Below are 23,413 nucleotides of genomic sequence, written 5' to 3' on the forward strand. Positions count from 1 at the left end.
ACTTCTTACTGTAATTTCAGGTTGGTTCCAACTCAAACAACTTACCTGAATTATTTCTAGGAAGTATGTGGAGTGATGCCAACTGTGTTTGGGATATTTTGAGCTTGATAAAAATCCAAAATCCAAATGAGATATTAACCCATTTGTATAATCTTGAGTCCCTATGTATACTAATTCAATAATCCAGCAGGCCAATATTTTCCATGCGGATATGCCTCAGAGAACCATCTCTATCCAACTTTTTTTTTTCTTTTTGTTTGTTTCAATTTTTGTTTGCATCAATTTTATTGAAGAGAAGTGATGACTTTCTTATTTATTCTACGGAGGATGATAGAACAAACATGTTAATATGCTCATCCAAGAGAAATCTGAAATGGGGTAATTTTCAAAGTGTCTTCTTTAGGAGGGTAACAAAGATGTGGGGACTGTCTAATTATGAAGGCTCATTTCATATGCAACATGTAGTTTTAAAGCAAAAGATCTTGAAATTTTACTCCTAGGAAAGCTTCATGCCTTTTCTTTACATTGTCCTTCTGTTTCCTTATGTGTGCTATTAATATTTCCATATATTTTTACTCATAGCATTTATGTAAATATTCTATCCTTATATTTTATTTTTAAACTAGTCTCTCAAGAGTTCTGATTTTTCCTAATTATTCCCACTAACTTACCACTGCAATTCCAAAGAAAATTCCAGGATTTTTGTTTGTTTTTAGTTTTTCTCTTGATAGTGTCTTGCTCGAAAAATAGCATCATTTCAAATGAAATGCATTTTATTTCATTAAGTCTGAAGGAGGCATTCACTTCCCCTGATAGGCAAATTCAGGTTCAGTTGGGTTCAGGTAGCCCACGTAACCGAGGGATTTGGGATGTGACCTCTTCTGAACATATATCCCATATTCTCATAGCTGGGGCCATTTTCCTGGTCATTCAGCAGCTTCAAAATGATTGTTTAAAGCAAGACAATGGGCCTGTGTGGCAGAGTTGATGGTGTAAAGCCGTAACCTAGAAGACTGACTTTAAACCTTGACAGAAACATTCCTTTTGCAGTAAAATAAACAGTTTTCTCTTCTCCTAGATAAGGTGCAGTAATTTTTTTGATTAATCCATATGGTTTGTCCTCTTGCTTCGGAAACCACTGAAGGCAACAATTTTCTAGCTCCCTTCCTCGAAGTTTTCATTATCAATAAATGCCTGTGATATCAGCTGAGATTGCTTAGCCCACACATCCGGCCTATATCTTAATTGCAATAACTTCTTGTCACACACAGCCAACTCAGTTGATGTATGGAAACACTGGATTTTTTTTCTCTCCTCCCTATCCTCCCCACTGGACCTCCAGCCCCCTTCTCTCCATTCCCCATTCCCAACCTCACGGAGCCCGGAAAGTCTTGCGGCATTCCTGAGAAGTTACATAAGACACCAGAAGTAGATAACATTGTATGTTTCTAGAGTTGAAAATGCAGAATGTTTATGCCTGTAGGGAGAGAAGAATGAAAGAATGTCTTTTTCAGGAATCCTATCTGAAATGACTGGAGTCTGAGAAGTGTTTCTGTTGGTGTAAAAATGTTGTTTGAGGACTTTGGGTGTTCTTGAAAACCTAGTCAATGGCAAGTACTTTGTTCCTTAAGAATACATAACCAGGACCTAAGAGTCCAGGTTATAGCCAGCGGGGCTCAGATGTCTAAACTTTCGCTGGAAGCAGGTGGAATGGAAGTAGATCTTCAGATCTAAGAACAGTATCTTTGTGCCGAGACCCAGTCTTCTTTTAATGGTATAGAAGGACCAATGGGACGGAGGACGCGAGTGTTGGCTCAGCATGAAACAAAGATTTCATGCCAAGGTTCTCCCTTTGGCATTTGATCACCTTGCTAATGGCTAGCTTGTAGTTACAGTCAGGTCTGTCTGACACACAGTTTTAATCACAGCAGCCTTTCCCATCTGGCATAAGAAACGCCTTCTCTGAGAACCGAAAAGACTATGCTGTAATTCAAAGGAGGAGATCATGTAGTTGGCTAATGGGAGCACTGAAAGAAGAGGTTTCATGTGTAAACGTATTTGCCTGAATCAATATGCCACACAGAATTGGTTCTTCCAAGGCCTCCTGACCTTGCCCTTCCCTTTGGTGTGGTCAGTAGCACATACACAGCCCCATGGCTGATTCCAACACACTGCAACCGTCTCCAAGACAACACTGATCTAAGGTCATCTCGGTGCTGCCCAATTTCCAGGAAACTTCTGGGGCGCTCTGTTCTTTGTGGTCTGGCATCGGGATGGAAAGTTTCACCTGAACACAAGTGGCGGCTGGTTGGCTCCTACAGACTCTGCATTCTTTTCTCCGGTGGGTCGGATTTGTGAACAAGGCTCGGCCCCACCTGTAGTGTAAATATTTTTGAAAGGCTCATAGAGTGTAGACATGACCTCTGCGCAATGCGCCTACCACCCATCTAGATAAGTAACAACAGAAGGGAAAAGCAGGGAGTATCTCCACTCCTTTCCTTAGAATGGAAATGACTTGGGGAAAAGGAGTAAATGAAAGAGAACCATAATGATACAAAAATGTTCAGGCTAGTTTCTTTCTTCTGTCCTGCTTGGCCCCTGCTGCTGTTTCTTTACCATCCTGCTGAATTTATCTATATTATGCTCTGCAGTAAGGTATGCCACAGTGCGATCGGGGATTGCTTAATATAATTGAAATAAAGTGCAGCATTTACCAAGGAGTCTCCTCATAGCAATGATGACCCCTTGTTTTATTTTACGTATTGAGGTATGATGGGCCAACAGTGAAGCTGTGCTCATTCAATGTATACATCTTGATGAGTTTAAGATAAAAATTCCCTTTGTTTTAAATATTGCCTCAATTAGTTATTTCTTGCATGAGTGCTTTTACCTAATGTCACTGAGGCTATTCATTCTTGCATGCATTCACCAGAAGTCTATAGAACCCCAGCTAAGCAGGAGACACTGTGCAAAGTCATGCGACAGGCAAAGATGCCATTGTGATGTCATTGTTGTGAGCTGTTGAACACAAGAGGAAGTGATGCCGTTGTGATGCCGTGGAACACAAGAGGAAGCAATTGCCACATCAGATGGACATTCCAGCATAATGGCCTCCAAGGGATGATCCTGAGCACAAGGTAACCAAACGCTCAACCTGGTCAAATTATTAACCCCTTTGTGTTTCAGGTTTCCCATCTGTAACAGGGGGACAAAACTAGTATTTCCCATGGAGGTATCTGATGAATTAGGTCTGGGTTTCAAGTAACTCAAGTCTTTTACTTGTAACTCATCCTTCCGAGGAATTTCAAGGAGATGACCCATTTGCTCACTGAGTTGCGGTCACTCCCAATGCTGAATGGGAAGGAAAGGGAAGTTAGGTTTTCTTCATTTGTTAGGACTGACTCTCTCTACAGCTTCCATCACTTTGTAGGGTTATGTTAGACATGGATGTGGCAAGTCCCGCCCAGCTGGATAGACACAAACGTCCATCACCCAGGCCTTGGGCAAAGTGTGGCTCACCAAACCTCCAGACATTTCAGAAGGCATAAGAATGCGACCATTCAAGTGTATCGTGCTTGATGTCCAGGCAGACTCAATGGCACAGAGAGCAGCTGTGATTCACACAACCAACAAGAGCCAGGATCCCTTGGGCAAAGAGGATGCTCTATCCCAGGGCTCCAACCCAAGTCACTATGTATCAACAGAGTAGCTTACATGGAGGAGGATCTCTGGATGAGGACTTGGGTCTCAGTTGTTGCCATCTTAATAAAACAAAGAATTGAAGCTGGTTAAACTCTTTCAAAGACATTATCACTAGCTGTGAGAAACTGCCATATTGAGACTAAAATTGTCACTTGACCTGGAAGATCACGGTAGGGTGAAGAGGTTTGGGAAGGTGGAATTTGGTGGGGTGATGCCACTTATCTAAGAGACAGATTTACAACATATCTCCACTTCGGTGACATTACAGACACTAAAGAAACTCTTAAGTGAAAAAGTTTATAATCCAAGTGATACCAAAGAGCCAAAATCGAGGGAAACAAGGTGATATAAGTAAAATAAGCATGCACACAGATGCAAAGGAAACTCATCACTCTTCACAATCACCTCTGAAATAGATGTTATCCCCTTCTTACAGATGCGCAAACTCAGGCCTAAAAAGACGAAGAGGTTTGCACAAGGTCATCCCAAATCACCTGTCTCTGGCTTTACAACCCGGACACTCAATCCTGTGATATTCCTTCACGTCAAAGATTACTTAGGTCACATGCACCACTTCCAAAAAGGGGAGACATTCAAGACTACTTTCAACTCTGCAGCCTGAATCATAATATAATATTACCTAATGTCAAGGGATGTCTAGGGATGTCTAATGTCTAGGGCAAAGACTGGAAATCTGTAGCCCATAGTCCAAATCCAGTCTTCTGTCTTCCTTTGCAAATAAAATTTTATTGGCACTCATGCCTTTATGTGTTGTCCATGGGTATGTTTAAGCTACAATGGTGGAGGAAAGTAGCTACAGCAAAAACCCTATCCTCTGAAAAATGGAAAATACCTACTGTCTGGCCCTTTACAGATGCATATAAAAGGGTTAATATGAAATCAATCCATCTCCCTATGTATTATACTCAATATTTTCCAGTGCTTATAATCTTTTTTTTTTCAGTGCTTATAATCTTAACTGAGATTTCTTCCAACTTCTTAAAGTGTCAAATAAATCATAACTCAAGGCTACTTGATGCAGTTTTAGGGTTAAGTATATTTTATACCACTCAAATCCATGTCAGATAAACTTAGTATAATTCTCTTGGGCAAAACATCCTACTCCCCAAACTGGATAAATAAAATCTTGACATGAAAGTACTCTACAGTCTCTAGGCTATAGCTCAAATTGCTACAGTAAAAGGTACATGCTGGTTGTGGAATCAACAAATTTACTCGTATGAAAACATGGTTTAGACTTTAATTTTGCTTTACCACCCCCCACTTGCACAATTTGATTTCTGTCATTTGCTGTGGTTTTATAAGCCATGTATCTTTCCTTTTTACCTTATGAGCATTTGCATTCTTCTACACCATAACCATACAACGAGTAAAAGAAAATTTTTCCTATCTTTTCTATTTTTTTTTCTTTTTCTACTGATTCATTTGCATTAGCTTCCAAACATGCTTTTATTTTCTCTCATCTTAAAAAAAAAAAAAAAAAATCCATCTCTTGACTAAACTTCTTCTCTATGGTCCTACTTGCTAACGTTTCCTTAAAGTATAACTCTTTCAGAACCTTCTTCAATTTCTCCTTTCTTCCCTTTCAACCTCCTCCAAGCAGGCTTTTGTCTTCCCCACTCCCACTCCAACTACCAGCAGTCAGCAATGACCTTGTTGTTAAATCTCTACTCAGCTCTCATTCTTCGTACCACCTGACTTAATAACCAACAGCAAGCTGATGTACTTGCTTGCTCTATTCTTCTTCTTCTTTTTTTTTAAAGATTCATTTATTTATTTGACAGACAGAGATTACAAGTAGGCAGAGAGGCAGGCAGAGAGAGAGGGGGAAGCAGGCTCCCCACTGAGCAGAGAGCCCAATGTGGGACTCCATCCCAGGACCCTGGGATCGTGACCTGAGCTGAAGGCAGAGGCTTTAACCCACTGAGCCACCCAGGCGCCCCTCTATTCTTCTTGATATACCTTCTGTCCTTGGCTTCCAGGAATCAGACTTTCTTAGGATCTTGAGTTTTGCCCTGGTTCATACCTCGAACTGTGCCTGTGCCTGACACATCATTGTGCCCAGTAAATACATGTTTAAATAAAGGAGAATGGGACACTTCAAGTCATCTGCATCACAAAATAAACTCACACCACTGCTTACAGGATACTATCAAACGTTGTTTGAAAGCTTGTTAAAAAAGAAAATGCTTATCCAAAATCCAAATGATCACACTCCACTGCAAAAATTTCAAGTACTGTTAACAAAATAGCTATTCTTCATCTATCTCTCTATGTTATCTATAGAATGACTTCCTTTAAGGTGTTTAAAGAAACTGTAAAAGTTTTTATTGATCGGGCAATGACAGTATTTTATTCTTCTGAGAATACTGCCCATTTTGGAGAAAGAGTTATAAATATGAGTAGATCATTGACTGAAAAGCATGGCCTGACATCTTTCTTCTTTACTTACCATTGTGTTTGACAGAAGTTGTAAGAAGACCCTTGGGACTATATCAGTGACAGATAATGTTGGAGTGTCCTGTCAGTAAGGCCATTTGAAGATATCATTAGGATCAGCATGACGCATTATCTGGTCAGATAATACGTGACACATAATAGCGAAACCTTCTCTCCCTACCCCACTCCCTGTGACATAGAAGATAAGCTCATTGTGGGTACTTTGGAATGGAACGAAATTGGGGGGAAAAAAAGTTGCTTTTGGTTTAATAAGTATTTTTTATTCAATAAGACTCTCCCAGATCACAATGCTTTTATGTGATAAATAGAAATTAAGAATCCAGACCCTCACGGTTATTCAAAACAGCCCTTGCGAAAACTGAAAACGATTTTACTGAGTCTCTGCACGTTTAAGGAGACGAAAAGCACGTATCATGAGAGCTCTGTAAACAAAGTGTGACAGTGACGCAGGGATTGTGATGCACGGGGCTTCCTCTGGGTGGGTGACACGCCACCAAGACGAATGGCATTCCAGCCACTCAGTTGGCCAACGTCAAAGATTATTAACCAATTTCCGTCCTGTTCCTTTTTTTTTTTTTTATGGGTTTTAATGACCAGGCGAGATTTCACTGTTTAATATTTAAACAAATGTTTTTATGTGGAGACAATAAAGCCACTGTTGAGACTGGGTAGAACTGTTTAACATTCTCCAGTATGGCTGACTGCCATTCCCGCTGGAGTAAACGGCCTAAGTTGATTTCTAGAAGTGCTCAGAAATTAAAGCTCTTTTTTGGTGACACATGGGAATGGAATCTCCTTGAGTGGCACACACAGCATACCAGGTGTGTGTGGTCTGCCCCGCAGGGTGAGTTCCTCTATTGTTCCGGCTCTTTCAGCAGAACATGATTTGGTTAGCATAGCTTGTCTTGGCTGAACGAACTGGCTTGCCTCCATGTGCTGCTTCTTCTCTGCATTAACTCTTATCAAATTGCTGATGGCCCTTTACATCCCCCTTGTTAATTACCCACCACCAAATGCAGGAGGGTGGTGGGCTTCTGTTTTGAGATTCAATAACCCTCAGTGGTATGATGACCTCGAATGAACCATTGAGGTAAGCTTACTTAATGTCTGAGTGTATGTCACATGAGGCAGGACCTCTCTCAAAAGCCACTTTGACCTATTTAAACAGTAGTTCTTTTTTTTTTTTTTTTTTCCCTCAGAGTTAGGTGTTATAATGTTTGGATTGTAGCAAGAAGGCTAACTTTACAAAATGTTCAGGATCTTTTAAGTGCCTGAAGAAACTGCGATGGACAACTCCCCTGATGATCTTTGATGACACCCCCAAGGAGGTATTTTCTCTTTTAAGGTTGAGTGTGGGTGGGACAGGCTTCAAATCATGTCACTATACCTGTGGGTATACAACCCTCAAAATACTGAAGTTGTTCATTCTCCTTGTACCCATCATGTTTTAACTAGTTTTGGGGGGCGAGGGGCTTGGAATTTTTTGTTTTTGTTTTTGTCATTGTTGTTGCTGTTTTGCCTGGATGAGAATAGGGTCCAAGATAAAAGCCAGCAATTAGAAATAACAATATAAACCAACTAGTGTTACAACAACAGCAACAAGACAGGGACCAAATAGAACTTAAGAAAGGTTTGTTGATTTCTATTGTTTAAACTTGCCTTCCTTAATAAAAATCCTTATACATCTCCAATGTAAAAAATAGAATCATTTGAATATTATTGTGTATAAATTCTAAAGCTTCCATAATACACTGTCTGATAGATAAGATGATTCCTCCAATCCAACACGCATAGAATATACATTAGAGAACACACTTTCCCAAAAGGGGCATGAATTGGTATAAATTCATCCACATTCTCTCACCTAGCTCTCCTACTCTCACAATTTTAGAAGTGGCTGCCTGGATCCAGAAGACCATTTAAATCCACCGGGCCAAAGGGAGAAGTGCTTCTCAAATCTGTCAGATCAGAAGTATTACTTGGGGCATTTGTTAAAAATATAAATTCCCTTCACACTTTACCCACCTACCCCTCACTTCAGATTGTCTCATTAGATACAGATTGGAGCCCAAGAATATGGATTGTTAATAAGTAAATTATGACCTCACCAACTAAAGATGTCACAGTTTCATGGCTTAATATATTCAAAGGGAGTGAACAGGCAAAACTGGAAAAGAACTCAGATATTTAAAAATATATATAAAGAATATAAATGAGGGGCTCCTGGGTGCTCAGTGGGTTAAGCCTCTGTCTTGGGCTCAGGTCATGATCTCAGGGCCCTGGGACTGAGACCCGCATCAGGCTCTCTGCTCAGCAGGGAGCCTGCTTCCCCCTCTCTCTCTGCCTGCCTTTCTGCCTGCTTGTGATCTCTCTCTCTCTCTCTCTGTGTCAAATAAATAAATAAAATCTTTTTAGAAAATAAGAATATAAAAAGAGAAAGAGAAAGTTAAGCACAACAATATTCAGAAATAAGGAGTGATTAGAAACTTAGGATATGAGAATATGAGAAAAAAAATACAGACACAAAGACAGAGATACAGAGAGAGAGACTGGTTTTCAGAAAAGTCTGTTTTCTCACATCTGCTCTGAATTAGTCTTGGACTTGTATCCAAGATCAAGGTCCCTTGTTCTCATGACAGTGCTCTACTCAATAGCCCTTCTCTTTTCTGTGGGTAATATTAGACACCTGGAAGCTAATTAGCATTAGGTGAAGTTTTGTTATTAATGTGCTTATTTTTGAAATAGAAATCATTATGGAAAATAAGTAGGAGTAGAAGATGTGTTGGAATCACTGCCGTTAGCTGGGCATCAGCTATGTTCTGCAAACTAGCCTCCTGCTCTAACATTTCATTGATCTTCACAACTCTTTGAGAGAGGTTTTATTACCATTTTATTTATAAGGAAACAAAGTCTCAGAAAAGTGGTTTATTGACAGTCATATCATCTAGCAGTGACACCTGGAGTCTGAACCCTAGCACATCTCTTTCTCGTATATCCTATGTTTGTGAGACAGTAAGCTTTGGATTACAGGGCAAGAACTTAAGACTCACTTCCTAGGTTGTCTGATAATTCATTGTGTGTATTTAGATCCGTGTTTAGGTTCCCTTGTGCCTTGGTTTCTGTATCTTCGAGTCTGCAGACAACTTTTCTGTTACTTGGTCAAATAGAGTCTGTTCAAGTTATGTACGGGGTTCCTACTCGGATTCTACATCTGGTGTGAAATTGGGAGGAACATATTTGAAATCTTTTGGTATCAGAATGGCAGCAGTGGTTCACAAGTGAAGGAGCCCATTATAGCGGTAGTTCAAGGAACTATTCCCTTGGACCATCTGATAAGTTACTATTGCCTTTGGACTTTGTCTCCTACTTATCAGCTTGAAAAATTCTGACCAAAGGGCCTGAGTGAAGCTACTATCTAGATAAAGCATTCTGTTCCAACTGGCAAAAGGCAAACATGATCTCCCAAACACTCTTGTCTAAAAGTAACCATTCTCTAATGAGTTGCTGTTTTTATTAAATATTTTGTAGAGCTGATTCATCTTCTTGGATTATAGGAGACACAAACATAACGCAATGTGCTTTTCCTATGCAGAAGCTATTTGCAGCTATGTAACAAGTCCCGAGTGAATGTCTGAAAATCAGGCTTGTTTGTAGAGATTTAAAGAGGTTTGCACAAAGCTTTGAAAGAATTAAAAATAAGCATTTTTGAACAATCACTCCCATCCAAAGGACAGTGCTCCCTGGTGTCAAGGCGTATCCTTTGCAAGAAGGAGCTGGGGGATATGAAAAAGAACATGAAATTAATGTTAAGAAAACAGATGTCCAGAGCCTTAGGGACTAGCAATGCAATTCCTGAGCAAGAAAGCTATAAAGTGCAAATGAGTCCAGGAAGGAAATGTGATAATGTGGGGGAGTGATTATCTATTGGGTAGGTCCTAGGTCTATAGGGGTTTCATATTTTCAGCAACTACTTAGTGATGGCACCAAGAACATATTTGTGTTCGATAAGTTGATAGGTGACCCCAGGCTGACCCAGAGAAAATTAAAATTCAGAATGCCTTCATTCAAGAAGGGGGAGAAACTTGGTGAAAAATTTAAGGATATTTTCCAGACAATGCAAACATTACAGAAAATAACATGGCAGGAGAGAGATGTTTGGGGCTTACAATGACCTCTATGTTAATCTCTAAGTTACCAGTACACAACTACAGTAATATTTCCAAAGAAGCATGTAGGATGTACAATAGTTATCTGAAAAAGGAGTATACAGTGGGTTCCCTTTTCTCTAGTTAGTAAAGCAAGTGACAAAAGGAGAAAATAGGAGAGAACTACAGAATGGGTGATTCAGGTCAACAAAGGGAATGAGATTTGCAATAAAGCGAACCGTTCAATACCAGAATATCTGGTTAAAGATGTAATTATCATCCTTATTATCACTTTCTTGAAGTCTTTAAAAATCAGAGACTTTCTTGTGCAACCAGGACAAGGTGCATGGTGTTAGGACGACCAACACAAATTGCATCTAGGTAGATAATTCTTTAAGGCTCCCTTGGTCTGTTGCTTCCGTGGACATCAGGAGAGGAAAGCGCAGGCTGTTCAAAACTTCCCTGGGGCTCCTGCTCTCATCCCGGACCCAGAAAGCTCTCAGTATAACCAGGCTTAGGCTGTGCTGGCTTTTCATCTCTCTGTGTTAAATGACTCTGAAGTTGGAGCACATCCCTGTTTCTTCCCACTCTATCCCCCAAAATGGAAACGGATGAGTTCATTTTCTCCTGCCCTGAACCAGCTCTGACTTTGCTAGCTCATGTTCTCGAATTTAGTTGTCTCACATACCAGACTGAGGTGAAGAGGCAAAAAAAAAAGAGAAGGATAAAAGAAGAGAAAGCACCGACAGTGCCAAGAGGATGGCTGGGGATGTGAGCCTTGGTTTCATTTCCATTTGCACATCATCTTGAACAGCACTCAACATCAGTTAAAATGCTATCTTGACTCTGGAAATGTAGCTTCAGTGCAAATTCCTCAGTCTCTCTCTTCCCATTCACTTGCTACCCTAACACTAGAAACTCTGCACCTTCTAGTTCTTTGCCTTATTGAAGAAGTGGTCTCTGATTAAAGAATCAAAGTCATCTTGAGTTATGAGACTTTAGAGGAAGAGTATCTAGTCTAATAACTTTATTTTACAAATTAGCAAATAAAGACCCGGGGGAGTGGAAATGACGAGACCAAAACCACCCTCCCCTGCTTTACAGTCAAGATTGTGGTCTCTCTCTCTTTTTTTAAAAATACTTTATTTGTTTATTTGAGAGAGAAAGAGAGAATGAGTGGTAGGGAGGGGCAGAGGGAGAGAGAGAGAGAGAAGCAGACTCCCCACAGAGCTGGGAGCCGGATGCAGGACTCGATCCCAAGACCCAGAGATCATGACCTGAGCTGAAAGCAGACATTTAACTGACTGAGCCACCCAAGTGCCCCAAGACTGTGAGCTTCTTGGGAGCAAAACATTCATCCACTGCTTCCTGTCATGTGCTCAGAACTTGGCACTATATAACTTAGAACTATAGCCATGCATATAGTAGAAACTCAACATGTATTTATTGAATGAATAAATGAATGATTTCTGATGCCCTTTCTCATGTTCTTCCCATTCAAACTCACATTTTGGTCCTAAAAAAAAAAAGCCAAAAAGCTTTTTGAGGACCAATTTAGCTCATTTCACCCCACCTCAAGCCCTGAAATGACCTAATATTTTATCTTGGAATGTTCCACTTTGTTTCCAAAAATTCTTAGTATGCTGTAGTGTAGTTTGACTTAATTCTGTTTTCACAAAAAAAAAATGTGGCTAAGTGAGCCGTTCACAAATGCCCCATTGTTATCACCAGACTCAAATTTTCACCAACAAAAAACTGGTGAAATATTAAAATATTAAATCTTAGCTGTTTTGATTCTCAAACTTTCTCCTACTCTTTACAACTGAGGGAATTCTTTTACCTTAGTTTATGGTAGAAGTAAATAGAGTACCATAAGCCGTATGTAAGTAAATCTCACTATATAAATATTGGTATTAGAAAATCTGATTTCTTAAGTCAAGCAGAGAAAGACAACTATCATATGATCTCCCTGATATGAGGAAGTGGTGATGCAACATGGGGGCTTAAGTGGGTAGAAGAAGAATCAATGAAACAAGATGGAATTGGGAGGGAGACAAACCATAAGTGACTCTTAATCTCACAAAACAAACTGAGGGTTGCTGGGGGGAGGGGGGTTGGGAGAAGGGGGTGGGGTTATGGACATTGGGGAGGGTATGTGCTTTGGTGAGTGCTGTGAAGTGTGTAAACCTGGTGATTCACAGACCTGTACCCCTGGGGATAAAAATATATGTTTATAAAAAATAAAAAATAAAAAAAAATATGCAATAAAAAAAAAGAAAGAAAATCTGATTTCTACTAAATTCTACTCTGTAACTAATAATACATTCTATGTTCACTAAACTGAATTTAAATTTAAAAATTTGAAAAAAAAAAGAAAAGCTGATTTCAAAACAGATGCATTACCTGGAAGGCCAATTCTTTGTAGTACTGAGAGATTTACCGAAAGAGTCCTTTCAGTACTGGTCTAGGGTGTAAACGTGGTTCAGATTACATGCAACTTTTTAGGAACATATCTATTGTGCAAGAGAGGTAACTACCGATACAACCACAGGATAGACAAAGCAGCCAGCTGAGGTGGCGTGTTTTAGGACTGACGAGGGTATTAGGAGCCAGAGTTCCCAAAGCCCTGTAAAGCATGTGGACTCTTTCAAGCTCTGGAGATCAGAGAAAACCTAAAAACTACCATACTTGAAGCTTCTTGCTCACAGCCAGCTAAGTCTAGAGATGAGAGATGAAGAAGAACAGGAAGAGAACATTTTAACCCTTACTGGAACGTCCAATGCCCTAGCCCTGGCTAACTTTGACTGACACATAAAAAATGCTAACACTCTGGCATGCAGTACAACAAAATAGAGAAATCAAATGTACATGAGAAAAGGGATAAGAATAGAAACACAGAGAGAGAAGCTGACCCAACAAAATGTACCGTAATGTATATTATTATAGGAGATGTGGTTGTTGATTCCTCCCTTTTTGGCAGTCTGTGAGAAAAAGAGAACCGATCAACCGTCGTCTCCCTAAGATTTTTGTTAAATGCTCAGGAAAGCACACCAGATAGAAATTTGTCTCCTAAGTCCTCATAAGGGAAACACTGGGTACATAATAAATAACATCCCTAATGATAAACTTGCCATAGACCAGTGGTTTTCAAACTTCAGAGCTCATCAGAATCAACTGGAAGACATAAAACACGGATTTCCAGTGCCACTCTCCAAGTTTCCAGTGCAGTACACCTGAAGTGGGGCCAAGCATTTGTATTTTTATTATCCTCCTGGGTGATAGCCATGCTGCTGGTCCAGAACCGCATTACAAAAACCACTGCTGTTGGCACAAGGCCAAATTTGCCAGGTCCTCTTCCTGAAGCCTCTTTCTATAGAGACTGGTGACAATGCTTAATTGAGCAGTTACCTGGGATTAGGGCAAGGAAGTCCAGACACGTTCCGTCTGCAGGTCCAGCCCACAAGGGGAGGAACCAGTGGAGAGAGGTAATGGCTGTACTATTTATCAGTTAGTATATTTTCTATATCGTTCCTTTATTATTTATTTATTTATTTAAGATGGAGAGAGAGAGAGAGCGAGCACAAGCAGGGAGAGCAGCAGGCAGAAGGAGAGGGAGAAGAAGACTCCCCATGGGGCAGGGAGCCCAATGCAAGGCTCCATCACAGGAACCCTGAGATCATGACCTGAGCCAAAGGCAGGCACTTAACAGACTGAGCTACCCAGGTGCCCCACCATATCATTCCTTAATGCAGAACAGTCCTGTTGGTTTATTCACTGGAGCTCTCAACAAACATACAGATTTCTTCCTTACTCGTCAAATTGCTCTGCAACCCAGAGTAGAAAGATCTCTGCCTGAAGGAACACAACCATCATGTGTCAGCGATTGTAAGAACAATCTTTTCTGATTGAAGGCTGCCTCTTAAGAAACTTTTACACCTCTATTACTCATTCTTTCCATGCACCCCTTTCATCATTCATCCATTATTCATCAACTTTTTAAGACTGAGATTCCTCAAATTCTATCAGCCATGTCTAATGTTTTCTTGTATCTCTACATCAGAAGATATAGTGCTTGTAAAATGGGCACTCAGTTATCAGCGTGCTGAACAAAATGCTTAAAAAGAAAACTGTACGAAACCAGGTTATCTGACAACTCATGTCACCAGAGATTCTCCTCAGCAACCCAAGCATACCTTCTTTCTCATAAAGAAGGACTCTTGTAGATTGACTATATTCCACTGCAGGGAGAAAAAAAAAAAAAAAGTATGTTTAAAAAAAAAATCTGATTTGATTGACAGTGTGAAAAATTCATGGTATGGTTATTCCCTCTGAAATAGGATTTTTTTCCCTGTATTTTAAAGCTAAGTTCATTCATTGATTCAACAAATAGCCTGAACATTTTCTATGTATATAGTAAAAGCAAAGAGTATGCTCTTAAGTAGGGAGCACAGATACATAACCCATCAATGTGACCCACACAAGACTAGAAGTGCACATGAAGTAGGCTGGGGCAGCAAAGAAAATAATCAGCTTGGAGGTGGCAGAGTGTGGATGTAGAAGCTTATCATCTCTGACTGAGGTGGCAGAAAGTATACAGAGGGTAGCAGAACGTTTTAGGAAAACAGGACGCATACTGTTAGGAATTGGCATGCCTTTTACTATAAGAGATGAAGTGAGCAAATTAACCCATCAATCAACTGTGACCAAGGGAGGCATGAAGAACAGGACAGAGGTGACACATACCGTGGCATGTTTTGAGAGGAGCCAGAGATACCCTGCCATCAATTGCCATGGTCCTGACATTCCACTATTAAAAAGCCATTCCCATACATCTTAAACACTTTCTAAGTCCTCAGATAAAATGCCATTTCTCCTAAGAGTCTCTATCAACCCTGGTGACACTATGGACATTTTGAGCTAGATAATTCTTGGCTGTGAGGGACTTTCTAATACATTGTAGGATGTTTAGCAGTATCTCTGATCTCTACCCCCTAAATGTCAGTGGCAGCCCACTCCTTAATCATGACAATTAAAATGTTCCTCCAGACATGGCCAAATGTCCCCTGGGAGACACCACCACCTCCCACTGAAGACCACTGTTCTAGAAGGTGTAACACTTCAGGCTGCGATCAGCTTTATTCTCCTTCTGATGATCAAAGAGACTTCCTCCCCCCAACGTAGTTACTGTGCAGCTAAAAGAGAAGTGACTGACCAATTAAGAAGCAGGATGACAATTGCCCAACAATCTTGTTGGCTATACCAGCTCTGGTTGTCAATGGGGTGACAGAGGTCACCACCAAATGAAATCTATGAATCAAACTATTTGAGCAAAGGAGAAACCTTGAGAGAAAGAGGGGAGGCAAATTAGAGTATGAAAAATCAAAATGGCCCAATTTTATAAGAGCTTGGAGAAGAGTGTCTAAATTGAATCTTTTCTGTTTAGTTATATAATACAGCAGAAAGAAATTTAACTGATGATTTATTGATTGACCAAGAGTCTAAAAAGTACATAATTATCACTGATACATAATTAATAATCAATTATGAAAAAACAATGTCCTTCACACATACACAGTTTTTAAGATCCTTTTCACATATGACCTTTTCCAAAAATTGGCAATACATTCTAATGTTTCAAAAATCAAAACAATCTAAAAAGGATAAGTGTGAAAAATCTCATTTCTACCTTTGTCCCTTCCACGCACTTCGTCCTCACTGTAGATAACGATTTTTTAGTTTCTTTGATATCCTTTGAGAATTTTGTCATGAAAATACAAGAATATACAAATATATATTCATATTTTCCTGTTCCTTATACAAAAAATACCATGCTACAATTCTGTTCTGCAGTTGTTGTTTTTTTTTTTAACTTTTTTCCACTTAACCTCTTGGAGACTTCCATACAGAGAACTTTCTCATCATTTGTTTTTTATACCTACATTGTCTTCCATACATGGATACAGCACCATTCGTGTAAATAGTTCCCTATTAATGAAGTCCTGGATTGTTTCCAGTTATTTTCTGTTGCATGCAATGCTGCAATAATTATCCTGAGGCATGCATTGTTCTTTGCTCTACCTTCATCTAATCCCGATATCAGACTTTATTCCTCTTCTGTGTGTGGTAAGAAAAAACAAAATGCACAATCTTAACCATATTTAAGTATACAGCTCAGTAGTGTTGAATATATTTACATTATTGTGAAACAGATCTCTAGAAATGTTTCATCTTGCAGAACTAACACTCCATATCTATTAAACACTAAGTTCCCTTCTTTTGCCCCTGACCCCAGCCTCCGGTAACTACTTCTACTTTCTATTTATACGAATTTAACTATACCTTAGATCCTGCATGTATGTGGGATCTTACAGTTTTTGTGTTTTTATAACTGGGTTGTTTCCCTTAGTCGAATGTCCTCCAGGTTCATCCAGGTTGTAGCCTGTGACAGGATTTCCTTTCTTTTTAAGGCTGCATAGGATTCTATTGTGTATATACTATATTTTGCTTATCCATTCATCCATTGATAGACCCTGAGCTACTTCCATTCATAGTTATTGTAGATAGTGCTGTTATGAACATGAGTGTGCAAAGATCTCTTCAAGACCCTGCTTTCAATTATTTTGGTTATATACCCAGAAGTGAGATTGCTGGATCATATGATGATTCTATTTCTAAATTTCTGAAGCACCACCATATTGTTTTCCACAGTGATTGCACCACTTTACATCCCCACCAGTGGTGCACACGGGCCAAGTTTAACGCTTAAATACTCTAAAGATGGTGTATTATATATACAGAAACCAAGACAAGCTGCAGCCTCACAGATAATACAACTCCAATACTTAAATATGGTTAAGATTGTGCATTTTGTTTTTTCTTACCACACACAGGAATATGCCTGAAGAACCTCTTGACATAGCCCAGGGTACTGTATTATCCTATATTGTATTAAAATTCCAAGTGAAGCAAAAATGCAAATGTTATTTTCTGTCATCAGTAAGCTTGATCATCTCTGTTAGAGTCTCTGTAATAATTTTAGCCAAAAGATTTTTCTACCCTTTGAAGGAATAAGCTTCCCCCTTGTTCCTCAATTTTGCTACTGGTCCCCCCAGCAGCACTTGATATAGAAGATGAGTATACTGCTTCATTGGTTGTTATTTAAGCAGGTTATATTCAGCCTCCATTACACATAAACTAATTGAAATCTTGAACTTGGAATCAGCATGATGCCCCATTGGCCTAGCATTAGGGAAAGAGTCCCGAATGACTAATACAGTAACCCGGCTAGACGTGTTTGCTAACCCAAAAAGCTGTGATCTCTGGGCCAGGCACGTGGGGCCAGAGGAAGAACTAACTCTTGGCTGTATTAGTGGATTTTTCCACCAAAGAATTATTGCAGGAAGACGGGTCACAAAGTCAAAGCATATATTACTGAGCAGGGAATACCATCAGAGGCAAAAACAAATACCAGCAGGAAAAAAGGAAAGCCTGGCCCACTCTCCCTCACACGTCTCACCTCAAAGATGTTGGTAGTTGGAAGCTGTTTCAATAATGATATCTCAAACTGATGACAATGCTCTCTAGAACTGTCCTTGTGATCTGGCTGTTTTATGTTTCATAAAATATCCAGTGAAGAAAAGGAAGGTCATTGCCATGGGGAAGGATATGACAGAATGTTGTCCAGCACAACTAATACTTTTCCTGCTGTACATATGCCTCGGATCAGCTTTCAAGGGTTTTATGCTCTAATTGTCAAGGAGCTTGCTGCTAATGATAAAATAATAATCTCTGACACTGGGGTGCATGTATCAACGTTTAAGAAAAACATGGTTTTTATACATGAATGGCATAGCTAATAGTCAGTTAGCAAGTACTGGAACCTGACATATCAAAGCAAACTAGAAATCCACCCACCTGTAGGAGACACTGAGGAGAGGTGCCTGTCTTAGACTTGGCATTGGATGGAAGGGGAAAGAATCCTCCCTAAAGAATCTATAACCACACTTTGGAACATATGTAGGTTTGTTTCCCAATTTTGCACTTCCTGTTTGTTGCAAAGAAATCTGAATCCAGTCCAGTCCCTGGGGAATAAGCCTTGACGTCCAATTTCCTTCTATTTCCCAGTGATCAAACTCTGAATCTGATCACGAATAATCTTATCACTTTTCTAGACACTCAAATTTATTATATAATATAAATATTTCCAGAAAGCAGTAACACATGAAGATATTATTATCCAGATATCTATTGTAATTCCATTCTTAACTATTTACATAGCTAAAGCACTTAACTCTTGAGTCTCAGAATACACCATTTCTAGAAGATTGAAACAAGTAAAGGAATGAAAAGTAAATGGAATTAATATGTTTGAGCCAACTGTCTACTCTACTAAAACGATATATTTTTAAAGATTTTATTTCTTTATTTGTCAGAGAGAGAGAGAGAGAGCACAAGCAGGGGAGGGGGCAGAGGGAGAAGCAGGCTCCACACTAAGCAGGGAACTGGATGTGGGATTCAATCCCAGGACCCTGGGGTCATGACCTGAGCTGAAGGCAGAGGCTTAACTGACTAAGCCACCAGGTGTCCCTATTAAAATGATTTCTTATTTATTTCCCATAAAATGCTATGTTGTGCTTATTATCCCTATCAAGAGTATTGCTAAGTTATAGGAGAGGAAACTGAAGCACTAAGTAACTTGCCCAAAGTCATGAGAAGTAAATGATGGCAATTGGCGAAGTAGGAGTCAATCCCTGATAAGCCCAAATGCTTTACTTTACTACTGTACTGTACATACTGCCTCATTCCAATATTTCCTTACACACATTCTATTTTTATGCAAGAATTTAAAAATCAGAACCAGTTTTCTGTTCTACAGTTAATAAAATGTCCTTCATATTATATATATGTATATGTTATACACATATTCATATATATGTTATGCATATATTTATATATGCATGTATATGTGTGTGTATATATATATATATATATATATATATATATATATATATATTCTTATGGTTAATTTCCTCCCAGTATAAAAAAGCTTGCACAACTTATTCCCATTCAAAAAATAATGTCTCCCTGCCTCTCAAATTCTTCATATCAGAGAGATTATATGGTAATTGTCTTTCTCTAATTGAGTTATTTTGCTCAGCATAAGGGCAGGGGGTCTAGGGGGTAGGGGAAAAAATGAAACAAGATGGGATCAGGAGGGAGACAAACCATAACAGACTCTTAATCTCAGGAAACAAACTGAGGGTTGCTGGGGCTTAGGGGGTAGGGATGGGGTGGCTGGGTGATGGAAATTGGGGAGGGTATGTGCTATGGTGAGTGCTGTGAAATGTGTAAGCCTGATGATTCACAGACCTGTACCCCTGGGGCAAATAATACATAATATGTTCATAAATAAATAAAATTAAAATATATAAAAACAGAAAAAAATAATGTCTCACTGTGAAAAAAAGCATCTGAAAGTAATTGTGACTGGCTTTGGGGGGAAAAAAGAAATTATACATTCATTTCTGAATACTTTAGAGGACCTATGTTCTGGGGCCTATGCATGATTAGTGAACAAGTTATATAAGAAAACTGCTCCTTTGAAGCATACATTATAACAGAGAAATGCATAAAATAAGTAGAAAAATAATAATAACTGTAAGAAAAGGTAATTGCTAAAGATGTTGAAAAATGGAATAAAGAACGACTGATAGTCAGGACAGAGTTGCTGTGCTGGGGAATTCAGAAGAAAATCGGTCTTTAATGTGGATTTGCTCCCCAAGTTCAGACTTGAGTTTGGATCCAAAGCATCTAAATTCAAAATGTGTTTTAAGGTACCTCTAGGTCACCAGTGTTTCAGTCACCTCACAAAATCAAGTGAAAATAATCTAAGCAGAAATCCACTTCCAACACTGAGCATAAACTATTTTCCCGAGATAATGTTCTACAGAACATGAATTCACAGTTAAAAAGCACAAAATACCCACATAAGGAAAAAGATGTCTTCAATGGAAGCCAGCAGAAACAATATATAGAAGAATCAGATGAGCCAATATTTCTGATATTGGAATTTTTCAATAAAAATACCTAGTAAGTTTAAAAAATAAAATAAATATTAACAAATAAATGTCTATAAATTACCAAATTTGAAAAAGAAAAAAATCTCTGAGAAGCAAAAACTATAACAATTGAAATTTAAACTGAGAGGATGAGTTAAAGAGCATATTATACCAAACGGAAGAAAGAATTAATGAACTGGAAAATAGACTTAAAGAATTTACCCAGAATTCAGCATATTGGGTGAAGAGAGAAAATATGAAAGAGAGTTTAAGAGACACAGAGAAGGGAAGTCTAATACCAAACAAGCATTGCAAAAATGGAGAGAAATGAGAAAAAAAAGAGGAAAGGAAAGGAAATGTTTGAATAGGGAATAACAGAATTTTTCAAAATTGTAGAAAGTTAAGATTTTAGAGTTAAGAAATCCTATGCAAGATAAATAAAATACATCTACAATTAGACTTATCTTAGTAAAGCCGAAAAATACTGAAGACTAAATAATGATCTAAAATTTATCTGAAAGAAAACATATTACTGACAAATTAGCAATGATCTAACTAATTGATATCTCAACAGCAATAATTACTTACCTAAGACTATATGCCCAGAAAAACTATTTAATAACAATATTTTTAGAAGAAACTAAAATGAGAAAAACATTTCATTAATAATGATATTTTTAGGGAAAAATATCATAAAAGAATTTTCCACCAATAACCTTTACTAAAGAAAAGTATCAAGAAAGTCCTTTAGCCAGAATAATCTCATATGAAATGTCTGCAATGCAAGAAGGAATGAATGAGTAAAAATATTAGTAAAGTATATGAGCAACTTATACAAACAGCAATTGTATAAAATAACTAATATTTTCTAACGGTTAAAATACATGAGAGAACAAAAACATAGTGCACCAATGGTATATAAGAAAGGAGAAATTGTTTGGGATTAAGGTGCTATTAGAGTCTATAATGTTGAGTAGCAGGGTAAAGGTAATGATCAACTTTATGTATTAGTCAGGGTTCTCCTGAGAAATGAGCAAATAGGATATTTATTATAGGCATTGATTCACATAATTACGGAAGCTGAGATATGCCTCAGTCTACTATCTGCAAGTGGGAGATCAGGAAACTTGGTGGTATCATTCAGTCCAAGTACAAAGTCCTAAAAATCAGAGAAGCCAATGATGTCTGTCTCAATCTTAGTCCGAAGGCTTGAGAACTGGAGAACACTGATGTCCCAGAGCAGAAGATAGATATCCCAACTCCAATGGGGAAAGCAAATTCATCCTTCCTCTGCCTTTTTGTTCTGTTTGAGTCCTCCACTCTGCCCACCCACACTGGGAAGAAAAATCTACCTTATTCAGTTCACCAATTCAAAAACTAATCTCTTTTGAAAAGATCCTTATAGACAAACTCAGAAATAATGTTGTGCCAGTTCTTTGGGTATCTCTAAGCCCCATCAAACTGACATATAAAATTAACCATCACAGTTTAAAATGTAAGTTAAGTAGCATGGTAAAAATTTTGTGATAAGAAGGACAGAAGCAAAATGGAGTTGTAATAAACCTAAATATTGTGGGGTCCCAGGAGTTCAGCTAGTTAGCTGTCAAACCATTCTGAACACCTACAAACTCAATAGGAGATTGAAGAGAAGAAGAGAAGCAATTCTAGGAACAGAAAAGCGACCACTTTCTGGAAGGTAGGACATGTGGAGAAGTGAATCCAAAGCAATCTATGAGAAGAGACCGTGGTGGGCGGGGTCATCTCCCGGCAAGCGATGGAGCAGTAGAGCACAAAATCAGAACATTTAGAAGTCTGCTCCACTGAGGGACATCACTCCAGAGGCTAAGCAGGGGATGGAGCACTCACAGGGACAGTGTGGTCTCAGGACCCGCGGAGTCACAGAAAGACTGGGATGTCTGAGTGTGGCAGAGCTCCCAGGTATCGAAGTGGGGAAGCTGGCCTCAGAGATGGAGCCAAGACTGGAATCTCAGTTTGAGATTACCTTAAACCGTGATCTGTGGCAAGTCAACCCTCTGTTCTTTGAGTAAGGACCTCTCAAGTGGCAGATCTCAAGAGACTTATGGGAGCAAGCTGCAGGAATCTGCTGAGACTTCAAACAGGGCCATGCACCAGAGATAGAAACGCTCAGTCACAGGCTGGGTGAGCATGGAGCATGGCTGGAGACCAGGTAGACAAGAGGGATTAACTGCTTTTCTCTGAGGGCACACTGAGGAGGGGGCCCTGAGCTCTTGGCTCCTCTGGGCCAGAAATTGGGAGGCTGCCATCTTCATTCCTTTTCTCCAAAGCTCTACAGAGAGCATTCAGGGAACAAAAGCTCTGACAGTGAACCAGAGCATATAAATTAGCCTGACCCCTGGCAAGGGTGGTACAATTCCACCTCAGGCAACGACATTTGAGAATCACAGCAATAGGCCCCTTCACCAGAATATCAGTAAGAACACCCAGCCAAGACTAAGTTCACTGATCAATGAGAACTGCAAAACTTCAGAGCTATGGCAGTACAGCATAAAGAATTCATGGCTTTTTTCCCATGACTCTTTAGTCTTTCAAAGTTAAATTTTTAAAATTTTTTATTATTCCATTTTTTAAATTTTTCTTTCCTATTTTAACATTTTTTAACGATTTTATCTTATCAATAACTTTTTAAAAATCTTTTTAAATTTTCATTGCTATAGTCATATTCTATCCCTTCATTGTATTTAACATTTTTTTTTAAAACATACAGGTTTTTCTTTCTTTAAAATTTCAGGATACAGTTTCTTCTAATAGATCAAAATATACCTAAAATCTAGCACGTGACTTTGTTCTAGTCTCCCAGCCTGGTCACATTCTTTTCTCTTTTTATTTTTCTTTTTTCAACCAACTTCTTATCTTATCAATTCTTCTTTTAGAATTGCCTTTATGAGGAGTCAAGATGGCGGAGAAGTAGCAGGCTGAGACTACTTCAGCTAGCCGGAGATCAGCTAGATAGCTTATCTAAAGATTGCAAACACCTGAAAATCCATC

Source organism: Mustela nigripes, chromosome 5 (genome assembly GCF_022355385.1).
Source record: "Mustela nigripes isolate SB6536 chromosome 5, MUSNIG.SB6536, whole genome shotgun sequence".
Classification (NCBI taxonomy): Eukaryota; Metazoa; Chordata; class Mammalia; order Carnivora; family Mustelidae; genus Mustela; species Mustela nigripes.